Below are 12059 nucleotides of genomic sequence, written 5' to 3' on the forward strand. Positions count from 1 at the left end.
GTATATGATGATTCATTGTTTGCTACATTGTTACTTGAATTAATTACATAACTGAAAGAATTTTGCTGCAACTGAAATTAAATTGTGTTTCGAGAGAGCTTAAATGGGGGAAGGCTTATATTTTGATAAGATGAATGGATTATTAGATTTATTGGAAAAACTACAGTCAGGGATGGAATGGTGTATCAAGTGAGTTAGTGGGGAATATGAGGCTGACCACTGCAGAGTCATGGGCACAAATGTGATATTTTTTTCATCCTGTATTGATCAGAAGATTAGAGACATTTTATCATCATGCGCCGCTGGGGATTTCCTTACCTTCTTCTTCTTTTGATTATCTTTCTTTTTTGGTTCAAACCTGGATAGTTTATGAATGTAGCATGTTATATAAGGAGTATTGGGGTGAGTGGGGGGTGGGGGGGAGAGGGAGATGCTGGATGGACATATGGTTTAATACTGATGTTTAATGGCAGGGAAATTTACTTTTATTAGTATTAATATTAACAGAATTCAGAATCCAATGAAGAGAAAAAGATTATTAAGTTATATGAAAAGAACTAAAGTGGATGTAGCTTTTTTACAAGAAACTTATTTAATGGAAATAGAACATGTGAAATTAAAGAGGGGATTGAGTAGGAATAGTTTTGTCTTGTTCATTTAACTCTAAAGCCAGAGGGGTAGTGATATTACTACATAAAAGTTTATCAATTAGAATATTGGATATATCTAATGATAAAGTGGGAAGTATGTGATGGTAAATTGTAAAATTTATTCAGAATATTGGACATTGATGAATATATATATATATATATATATATATATATATGCATTGAATAAAGATGATGGAAAATTTATACAAGATGTTTTTTATGCAATTAGCTAATGCAAAGGGCAAAATAATCATGGGAGATTTTAATTTTACTTTTGATCTGAAGTTGGACAGATCAGGTGGAATTATGGTTAAAAACAAGGTAGTTAAAACTGTGATGAATTTTATGAATTAAATGAAATTTGTTGATAGTTGGAGGAAGATGCATCCTGGTATTAGGGATGACTCATTGTATTCTTTTAGACGTAAGACATATTCCTGTATAGGTATGTTTTTATTTCCTCTCAACTACAAGCAACAGTTCAAAAGATTGTCTGATCATTCACCTTTAGTTATGTCAATTGTATTGAAAGAAGAGCAAAATATAGGTGATAGATGGAGGTTTAATACTGCATTGTTAAAAAGGCAAGATTTTTGTGAATTTATAAGCCAGCAGATAACAAAATTTTCTTATTTTTTATTTATTTAATTTTTTATTTTTCACACCATAAATCACATTAGCCATGATATACACTATTTCTTTTTCACACATATACAGTGACTTTTTCTCCCCCCCCTCCTCCCAAGCCACCCCCCCACCCCCCCTCTCATCCATTTTAGGTATACAATCTAGGTTGCATTAAGCCAGTCAGACAATGTTGTCATTCAACAAAAATACACCAGAAATTCTACTGAGTCCATTCTTTTCTTTCCTTCTCCTTCCATCAACTTAGGTAATGTTTGTCCCCGGTAGGTTTTCGCTATTGTATTTAATGTAAGGCTCCTACACTTGTTCGAATATTTCAATATTATTTCTTAACCTATATGTTATTTTTTCTAATGGAATACATTTATTCATTTAAATTTAGTAGTTTCTTCCTTTTAATTTGGTTATGTATTCCATTAATATTTAAAGTCATATAGTTCAGCGTAGCCCTTTTATATTTTGTTTATCTTCTCTTTCCGTTTTTCCATCATTACCTTTCCTCCTTTTCCATTTGTTTTCTTATTTTCAACTCTTTATAAGACAACATTCCTACAACATCCAACATTTTCCTTATTCTCCTATTTCTATCTTATTTATCCCCAATCTCCCCTTCCCCTCCTGAGTTGTCCTTTATCCCTTGTCGGACAACCACATCTCCCCTCTCCATTTGGATTTGCGAATCTACTCGCAAGCGTCAACTGATTTTGCAGTGACCGCTATTTCCCCCCACCCCGCCCCCCCCCAGAAAAGATTTCACTTCTCATATGTCACAAAGGTCACTCTTTTAATTCCCTCCTTATTCTCTCTATTCCATTACCTTCCCTTATTAATTCTTGTCTATACTATCTATATTTTCCTCTAAGTACAGATACTTTCACGTATGCACATTGTCTCTATTCACTCTTATACCTCTTTACCCGCATACATATCAATCGTGATCATTTTTACTCTCATTACCCGTCTTCATCCCTCAGTCTATTTTTGTCTTTACCCACATACATATCAATCGTGATCATTTTAACTCTCATTACCCGTCTTCCTCCCTCAGTCTATTTTTGTAATTGTTCTGCAAATTTTCGTGCTTCTTCTGGATCCGAGAATAGTCTGTTTTGTTGTCCTGGAATAAATATTTTCAATACCGCTGGATGCTTTAGTATAAATTTATACCCTTTCTTCCATAAAATCGCCTTTGCTGTATTGAACTCTTTTCTCTTCTTCAGGAGTTCAAAACTTATATCTGGATAGATGAAGATTTTTTGTCCTTTATACTCCAGTGGTTTGTTGCCCTCTCTTACTTTTTCCATTGTCTTCTCCAGTACCTTTTCTCTTGTAGTATATCTTAGGAATTTTACTACAATAGATCTTGGTTTTTGTTGTGGTTGTGGTTTAGAGGCCAATGCTCTATGTGCCCTTTCTATTTCCATTTCTTGCTGTAGTTCTGGACATCCTAGGGTCTTAGGGATCCACTCTTTTATAAACTCCCTCATATTCTTGCCTTCTTCATCTTCCTTAAGGCCCACTATCTTTATGTTATTTCTTCTGTTATAATTTTCCATTGTATCTATTTTTTGAGCAAGTAGTTCTTGTGTCTCTTTAGTTTTTTTATTAGATTCCTCCAATTTCTTTTTTAAGTCTTCTACCTCCATTTCTGCTGCTACTGCCCGCTCTTCCATCTTGTCCATTTTCTTTCCCATTTCTGTTAAGGTCATCTCTATTTTATTCATTTTCTCTTCTGTGTTGTTTATTCTTTTTCTTAAATCATTAAATTCCTGTGTTTGCCATTCTTTAAATGATTCCATGTATCCTTTAATAAGAGAAAGTATATCCTTTATCTTGCCTTTCTTTTCTTCTTCTATTTCACTGTACTCTTCCTCTTCCTCTTCTTCTTCCTCTGGGTTGGCCATCTGTTGTTTCTTTGGTGTCCTTTCCTTCTCTTCTTTCTTGTTTCTATTGTTTTCTGTGGTCTCTTCTTGCTGCAGGTGTTCTGCAGCTGTCGTTGCCGGCTGTGGAGATCGACTCCCCAGCTGGTCCCCCCTCCCGTCGGTGTTTTTTTTCATGCGCGTTTGCGCACTTTTACTCGGCTCAGCGGGCCATTTTTGTAGTCCATTATTTACCGACCTGAGGGAGCGGGTTTCTCTCTCCGCAGCGGGCCTCTTCGGACAGGTAAGGCCTTCACCTTTTTCCTCCTGTCTTCTCTTCCTCTTCTTACCGTTGCTTTCGATTTTTCTTTTTTTGTCGCCATCTTCTTTCCACCTTTATACTCACTTTTCTGTAACTTTTATTTCTGTGCCTTTGTGTTTTCCTTTGTTTTTCCCGACTTTTCTGGAGAGGGCTGGAGTTCACCGTCCGGCCACTACTCCATCACGTGACTCCTCCGATAACAAAATTTTTGACACCAATTAACACTCTGTATGAAGGCTTATTTAATAGGGAAAATAATAAGTTATACAGCTAAGATTTTAAAAAAGAATGCATGTCTAAAGTTAATCATTTGGAAAATGAAATAACAAAGTTGGAAAAAGAATTACAGAATCAAATGAATGATGAGAAATGAAGAAAATTGGAATTTAAAAAATTGAAATTTAATGAAATACAAATATATAAAGTGGAGAGAGATATTAGGCGAACTTGACAAAAATATTATGAGTGGGGAGATAATGATTGAGCATAGCAATTGAAGACAGAGTAATTATCAAGAGCAAAAGAGGAATTGGGTTATCTTACTTATAAAACACAGGGTATTAATGATGATTTTATGTCATTTTATAAGAATCAGAGGGATAGAAAATAGATGAATATTATATTCATAAATAATCACAAATTATTGGAATTAAATATCAAGGAAAACATTGATATTTTAATATCAAATTATATTAATGTTACAGAATTATATGATATATTGATGTCTTTACCAAACAATAAGGCTCCAGGAGAAGATGATTTCTCTCTGGAGTTTTACAAAGAATTTAAAGAGTTATTGATCCCTATATTTATGGGATTGTTAGACCAAATGAACAATTCCTGTGATCTACCAGAGTTGTTTAAAACAGCATTAACAATAGTCATTCCAAAAAAAAGGATCCTTTGCTTCCATCTTCATGTAGACCATTATTATTGAATACAGATCTTAAAAATTTGTCTAAATTAATAACTAAATGTTTACCTAAATTGATTAATATGGACCAAACAGGTTTCATCAGGAATAGAAGATCAGATTACTGATAATATTGCTAAGTTTTTAAGTTTATTAAATGTAGCTCAGAAAAGAAAAATACCATCAATAGCTTTTTAGATGCAGAAAAAGCATTTGACAGATTAGAATGGGACTATTTATTTGAAATATTGAAGGTTTTTGGAATTCCAATAATTTCATAAATTGGATGAGGGCATTATATAATCACCCAAAGGCTAAAGTCATTACAAATAGACAAATATCAAAAACTTTTTTATTGGAAAGATTATCTAGACAAGGTTGTCCATTATGACTTTTTATTTTGTGTTGGCTATAGAACCTTTAGCAGAGGTGATAAGAAGAGATAATGAGATTACAGGCTTTAAGATAAAAGATAAAGAACATAAAATTAGTCTTTTGCAGATGATATATTATATCTTACAAACCTTGAAATGTCATTGAAAAAAATAAAGTACAATTGGCAGAGTATGGGTTAATATCAGGTTATAAATATTGATAAAATTATTGATTATACTCAAGCTAAGAAAATGACAAAATTTAAATGGCAGAAGGAGGCAGTTAAATATTTAGGAATTAATATTGATAAGAATTTGAATAATTTATTAAATTAAATTATATACCTTTACTGAAGAAAATTAAAGAAGATTTAACAAGATGGAAGGATTTACCAATTTCTTTAATAGGAAGGATAAATTGTGTGAAGATGAATATTTATTACATAACTTATTCCAATCATTCCCAATTTTTGTACCAACAATGATTTTTCAAGATTCAAATACAAATGTACGAAAATTTATTTGGCATTGGAAAAATTAACATGAAAATATGATCGGGGGACTACAAATGTCTAATTAAAAAATTATTATAAAGCAGCTCAATTTAGATTCTTGACTTCCTGTTATCAGACTGGTGAAAGACAGTGTGGGTACAGATTGAAATGAATAAAATAGGGGAAAATAATTCCAAACATATTTTGTATAAATGGCATGAAGAATTGTTGAAAGGGAAAATAGATACACCAATTTTGAAACATGTACTTAAAGTATGGAATGGAATCCATGTAGAAAGAGGAACGAAGAATTACCAAATAGCCAAAGTGTTATTACAGCAAAGTCCTTTAATGTCCTTTACAATTAATAACTGTAGAATAAAAAGGATAAAGGATCTTTTTTTGGGTTCTGTTTTTCTGACATTTGACCAATTGAAAGATAAATATAATGTACCAAATAATAATTTTTTCTTATTATCAACTTAAATCATAATTCAAAAGAAAGTTAGGTCTGAATTGTTGATTACCTGAACAAAGTCAATTTGAATATTTAATAACTGATACATTTATCAAAAGATTTATTACTAATATGCATATAAAATTGCAAGAGACTATGCAGAAAATATATATATTTAAATCTAAATTGAGATGGGAAAGAGATTTATACAAATTCAAGAAGTAGAGTCAAAATTATGTTACGAGTAACCAATACAATTAATGTCAGATATCAAATGATACAATTTAAATTTTTATCTCAATTATATTATACTCCACATAAATTACACGGACTTGATTCAAATTGCTCTGATTAATTTTTTAGATGCAGTCTGGCAATGTGAAAATGTGGAAACATTTGGGGATGATTTAATTATTTTACTGGGACAAATTATGAAGATACAACTTCCAAAAGACCCAAAAATATTTTTGTTCAGGGATATTCATGATTTGAAGTTATACATTTATCAGAGAAAGTTTTTAAGTGCTGCAATAACATTAATGTTGAAACTAGACAATAATGTGGGGTTGAATAGATGACAAATGGAATTACAAAATTGTATTAGAGGAAATAATGTATAATTTACAGAATCAACAAGAAAAATTTTATTTGGAAAATTATATGGACTTTATTGTTAAGAGTTCATCTACGGCGTCTGCTGCTCCCAATCATCTCACCCTAGTTACTTCAAGGTCTAAGTGTGGCGGCACACATCTCTTGTAGCAAATCGCTGCGCTGGCAGGGCAACTGCAGGAAGATGACGCTGTCGGGGCTTGCTGATTACCTCATTGCTTAGGGCACAGCTCGTGCCCCGGGCAACATGATGACGTCACTACCATGCGGGGCAGAACTCCATTGGCCTTAAAGGGGCACATGGGAAATTAAAATAAACAGTTCAACTGAAACCTCCACCATGTCCTGTGGTATGTTTCTGTGTCTGTAGCAGCCGCTACATTGGTGATCCCACAGATCCCAGATGTTATCTGGTCTCCAACCAGGAATTCGTCAGAGATCAGTGCTGTGGCTGTGAAATCCCCATCCCCCCCTTTTTGGACCCATCGACTTTGCACGTGGTTCAGGCAGGCGGAGGTGCACTTTCATCTCAGACAGATCACCTCTGACTCCACGATGTTCTACCATGTGGTGAGCGCCCTCAATGAAGAAACTGCGACCAGAGTGGAAGACCTGATCCATGATCCACCAGAGGAGGGCAAGTATGTCGTCCTCAAAACCCTCCTCCTCAGCACCTTCGGTCTCTCCCGTTGGCAGCGCGCATCCAGACTGATACACCTCAAGAGCCCAGTATGCTCTAATGGATGAAATGCTTGCAATGGCAGAAGGCCGCAAATCTTGCCTGATGTTTGAGCAAGCCTTCCTGGAACAAATGTTGGAAGATTCCTTCTGGCGGATGAGGATTTATCGGACATCCGGAACGTTGCAGCCCGCGCTGACATGCTGTGGGGAACCAAATGGGAGAACGAGGCCCCCATGAATCAGGTCACCTGTCATGGACCCAGCCAACCACAGGCCACCCCCAAGCAGAAGCCAGAAGAGCACCAAACCACTTGGTGTTTCTACCACCAATGCTGGGGAGCCCAAGCCCACAAGTACCAACAGCCCTGCTCATACCAGAGAAACAACCAGGCCAACCACAATGGCTGCGACGGCTGGCCACACGAACACCCTCCTGCATGTTGTCATCAAGACCAATGGATGGCGTTTCCTGGTTGACACTGGAGCGGAGTTGAGCATGCTCCCCCCCCACCAACTGCTCTTGAATCCCGCACAGGCAGCGAACGGTACCGACATAAAGACCTTCAGCACAAGGAGCATTCATGTACACCTCAGGCCAAACAAGTATCACTAAGTTCCTGCTAGCCACCGTGGGCACTGCGCTGCTGAGACCCAATTTCCTTCAGGCGCACAGCCTGCTGGTCGACCTTAAGGGCAAAAGATTTGTACATGCCCACACTTTCCAGACCCTCTGACTCGAGTTGTTCAGCACAAACGGCCCAGGGATAGCCACCACCTGTACGCCCAGAAACGAGTATTCCCACATCCTGGACAAGTTCCCCACCATCCTACAGCCACAATTCACTGCCACCATGCCTCAGCATGGCGTCCGCCACCACATCACCTCCCACTCCACGCCAAGGCCAGACGACTGCCGCCGGAGAAGCAGCAGCTCACGAAAGAGTTCTCCCTCCTCCAGGAACTCGGCATAGTCTGCAGGTCAGACAGCCCTTGGACCTCTCCCCTACACATGGTCCCAAAGGCCTCTGGGGGTTGGCGCCCGCGTGGGGACTACCGCTGGCTCAATGATGCAACCATGCCTGATTGATACCATCCCCCATATAAAAGACTTTACGTTCAACCTGCATGGCACCAGGGTTTTCTCGAAGGTCGACTGGTGAGGGGCTACCCTAACCCTAACCCTGTCCACCCAGATGATATTGGCAAAACTGCCATCATCACCCTGTTTGGCCTTTTCGAATTCCTGCGGATGCTTTTTGGTCTGAAGAATGCGACCCAAACTTTCCAGCGGCTCATGGACACAGCGGGTAGAGACCTGGACTTTGTGTTCATTTCTCATTGCAAGTCGAGATCACAATGAGCACAAGACCAATCTCCGCACACTAATCGCCCATCTGGCAGAATTTGGCTTCACTGTCAACGTGGCCAAATGCCAGTTCAGGAAGGAGTCGTTACAGTTTCTGGGCCATATCATCACTGCAAATGGGGCAGCACCATCACAGGACAAGGTCAAGGCCATACAGCAGTTCCCCAAGCCAGATACCCTCAAAGGCCTGCAGGAGTTCACCGGGATGGTTAACTTCTACCATCGCTTCATCCTGGGGACTGCCTGCATAATGCGCCCTGTAACAATATTAAAATTTGGGGACAACTTATAAGATTTAGAGTAGGTCACATACATTCACACATATTAAAACCGATCTTATTTGAAAAACTGAATATTTCTGGAGAATGTAAGGACTTTTGACAAGTTGGTGTTAATTGAACTGACGTCATAAAATGTTTGGAACTGGAGCCAGGGTGACTATAAGTTTACTTCTGCAAAATGCTCACAGAAAGGTCACTTCTGGGTACGAAGGTGGGGATTTTGCAAGAGAGAGAGAGAGAGATTTTGGGGTCCTTTGGGCTTGTAACAGCCCACTGTTCACCCTGATCTCAGCGAAACAAAAAACTCGAGTGGACGAAGGAGGCCAAAACAACTTTCACCCACACCAAAGACATCCTCGCTAGTGCCGCCCTACTGGCCCACCATGACCCAATGCCCACACAGCACTCTCGGTGGGCGAATCCGCAACAGCCGTCGGGGGCATTCTCAAGCAAGCGGTAAGCGGACAGTGGCACCCGCTAGTGTTCTTCAGCCGGCACCTCCGACCTCCTGAGTTACAATACAGTGTTTTCTACAGGGAGCTCCTGGTCTTATACCTCTCCATCAGGCACTTCCGCTACTTTCATCGATATTGTGGGGGCCCCTACTGGTGTCCAGGGATGCCACCTACCTCCTGAGTATGGTCAACCGGAAGAAGAGGTGGCCAGAAGCCATTCCCATCGGAGACATTTTCACCAAGTCCTGCCCCAGAGCCCTGCTCACTAACTGGGTCGCCTGGTTCAGCATCCCAGCTCATATGACCAGCAACAGTGGTGCCCAGTTAACCTCCGGCCTCTGGGTGCAACTGGCAAACCACCAGGGGATCAAGCTCCACCATGCTTATAATCCCCAGGCCAATTGACTCGTGGAGCACTTCCATCGGCACCTCATTGCACGGCTCAAAGGATCCAATTGGGCAGACATTTTGCCGTGGGCCCTGCTTGGTATTCAAATGGCTCTGAAAGGAAAATCTCCAGAGTTCATCTGCAGAACTCATCTATGGTGCACTGTTGTCGCTGCCAAGAGTTATTTTTTAGGATGGGGGCAGAATCCGGAGGTGAGAACCCAATCCTCCTCACAGACCACTGCAACAGGCTCACCTCGCTGGCACCCCAACCGCCAATCCACCACGGCAAACACCTGGCGAACGTTCCCAAGAAGCTGGCCTCAGCGGAGTTCATTTTCGTCCAGCATGGCCCTCAACCTACCCCCCTGCAGCACACAAACGAGGGTCTGTACAAGGTCCTATACCAGTCAGGAAAGACATTTACCCTGGACATGGGGGAAGGGAGGAGTTATTTACAATTGACAAACTGAAAGCGGCACACATGGACTTAGACCAACCCGCTAGATGGCGCAGTCAGAGCTTGGCTTAGACCATAGCCTGTGCCCCAAGCAACGTGATGACATCACCACTTCGCAGGGCAGAACTCCCGTTGTCCTTAAATGGATGCACGTTAAATTCAAATAAACAGTTCAACTGAAACCTCCACCGTGTCCTGTGGTGTGTTTCTGTGTATGTAGCAGCTGCTACATAAGATAATGTGTGCAAATTTGAAATTCAATTAATCAATGAAGGATATATGATTAATTCAGGCAGGCTTTTTCTTTTTTGGGGAGGGAGGGGGAAGGTAGGGGGGGAGAAAATATAAAAATATGTATTCTTTTTGCATCTTTTTTATTATTCTATTACAGATAAGTACTGTTTGTTATTGATGCAATGAAAAATAAAATTTAAAAAAAACAAAGGCCGTCCAGCCAATAAACAAGTTGTAGTTTCATCAATGGGACTGTCAAGATAATTATGCTGCAAATAATCATCATCTGGTTCCTCAAGTGGTGTTAAAAATGCTGTTGAGTTAACAGTGATACAGTCGTGGAAGGTCTGATATGAATGCACGACAAAAGTTCACAGTGGTTCAAAAGTGCTTGAGTCACGTGGCCTGTTTGATTAGACGCTGGATGGATTTCACTCTGGGTTTCAAAGGTGCCTCAGCTCTCTCTCTTTATTACTTGACCAGAAGGCCATCACTGCTCTTCTAGATTGTTCTTTGGCATTATCTCACCAGTTTACTCTTAAACAATGTTGTAGTTTTTTTCTGGTGAGCATTGCATTAAATTAAGCTGTGGGCCGGCCATCGTTAAATGTCTGATCTGCAGCGTAAGTCTGATGCGTTTCCAAAATTCCTGTGCAGTGTCTTTCGGAAGGGACTTAACTGGAGACGGTAACACTGAAGGAGTTGAACACCATTTCCCCACTGTGATTAATGTTCAATAGCTGGGAAACTGAGTCTTTTTTTAAACCATTTCTTCCTCACTCAAACACAGTCTCATTACACAAACAAAAGGTGGGAGAAAACTTTTCCAAGTTTCTTTTTTCCAAAATGATCAACAATTCTCCCTCAAAGTCTGAAACCTTCTTCATCGTAACTAGTGAGACATAGGACTGGTGACGGTGGCTGCTGGGGTACATATGGGGGTGGTCTTGCCCACAAGGAATGTTTTGATTCCTCATCGTTCTGCAAGAATAGGGTGGCCGTGCCTGACATCAGGTCCTTGGGGTTTCCTTCTCTCACCATCTGTCTGTTCACCATTTGGCACCTGATTTCTTTCCTCCCACATTCATCCTGCAGAACTTCTCCATTGGGCTCTTCTCTCTAAGGTGGGGGTGTGGGCGAGAGATTATAAACTGTTCCCACCAGTTTTTCCCCATGCTATAAATTGTGCACTACCATTTTAATAATAAATATAATTTATTTAAATATCGCATTTAATTGTTATTTCAGTACTGATCACAATTGACGAGCACCTTCTAGTTTAATATGCTGCTCATCCAAATAACTCGCTGGGTTCGTTTCTGTAACTTCTGGAGAAAAGTTTCATTTCAGTCTTCAAAAAATATCCTGCACAGACACGACAAGAGCTGCCGATCATTATTAACTTTGCTTTGATGACTAAGCAAGGTCAGGGTCGATATGTCAGACGTGATTGGGATCCCCAAAGTCTCCTCCCCTGAGACTCCCATTATCTCTTCAGCTCTTACTCGATTTTACTCCCACTTCTTGTGGGCCTCCTCTTTTCACTCTCGAATTCTGTTTTTCCATTTATTTGATGCACCTTTTCCCCCACATTAGTTGTTCTGCCTCGGCTCTGTTACTAGTTTTCTAAGTTCTTCCTCCTGCTGGCCCCGCTTCATTTGTTTGGGTCACACTTAAACATTTTTCAATTCTTTTCATCTCCAGAGTATAAATCACACATTCCCTTCCCCAGAGAACCTTTTCAACTCTGTCCCACGCTCTCCATAAATTTCTCCGCCAGCCCTTTTCTGGCCTCCTGCTCAATTCCTAACTTCTTTTACTGAGTTGCACAACTCACTGTCCAATTTAGTTCTTACTTTTCATCTTTAC

Source organism: Narcine bancroftii, chromosome 5, assembly GCF_036971445.1.
Source record: "Narcine bancroftii isolate sNarBan1 chromosome 5, sNarBan1.hap1, whole genome shotgun sequence".
Lineage (NCBI taxonomy): Eukaryota > Metazoa > Chordata > Chondrichthyes > Torpediniformes > Narcinidae > Narcine > Narcine bancroftii.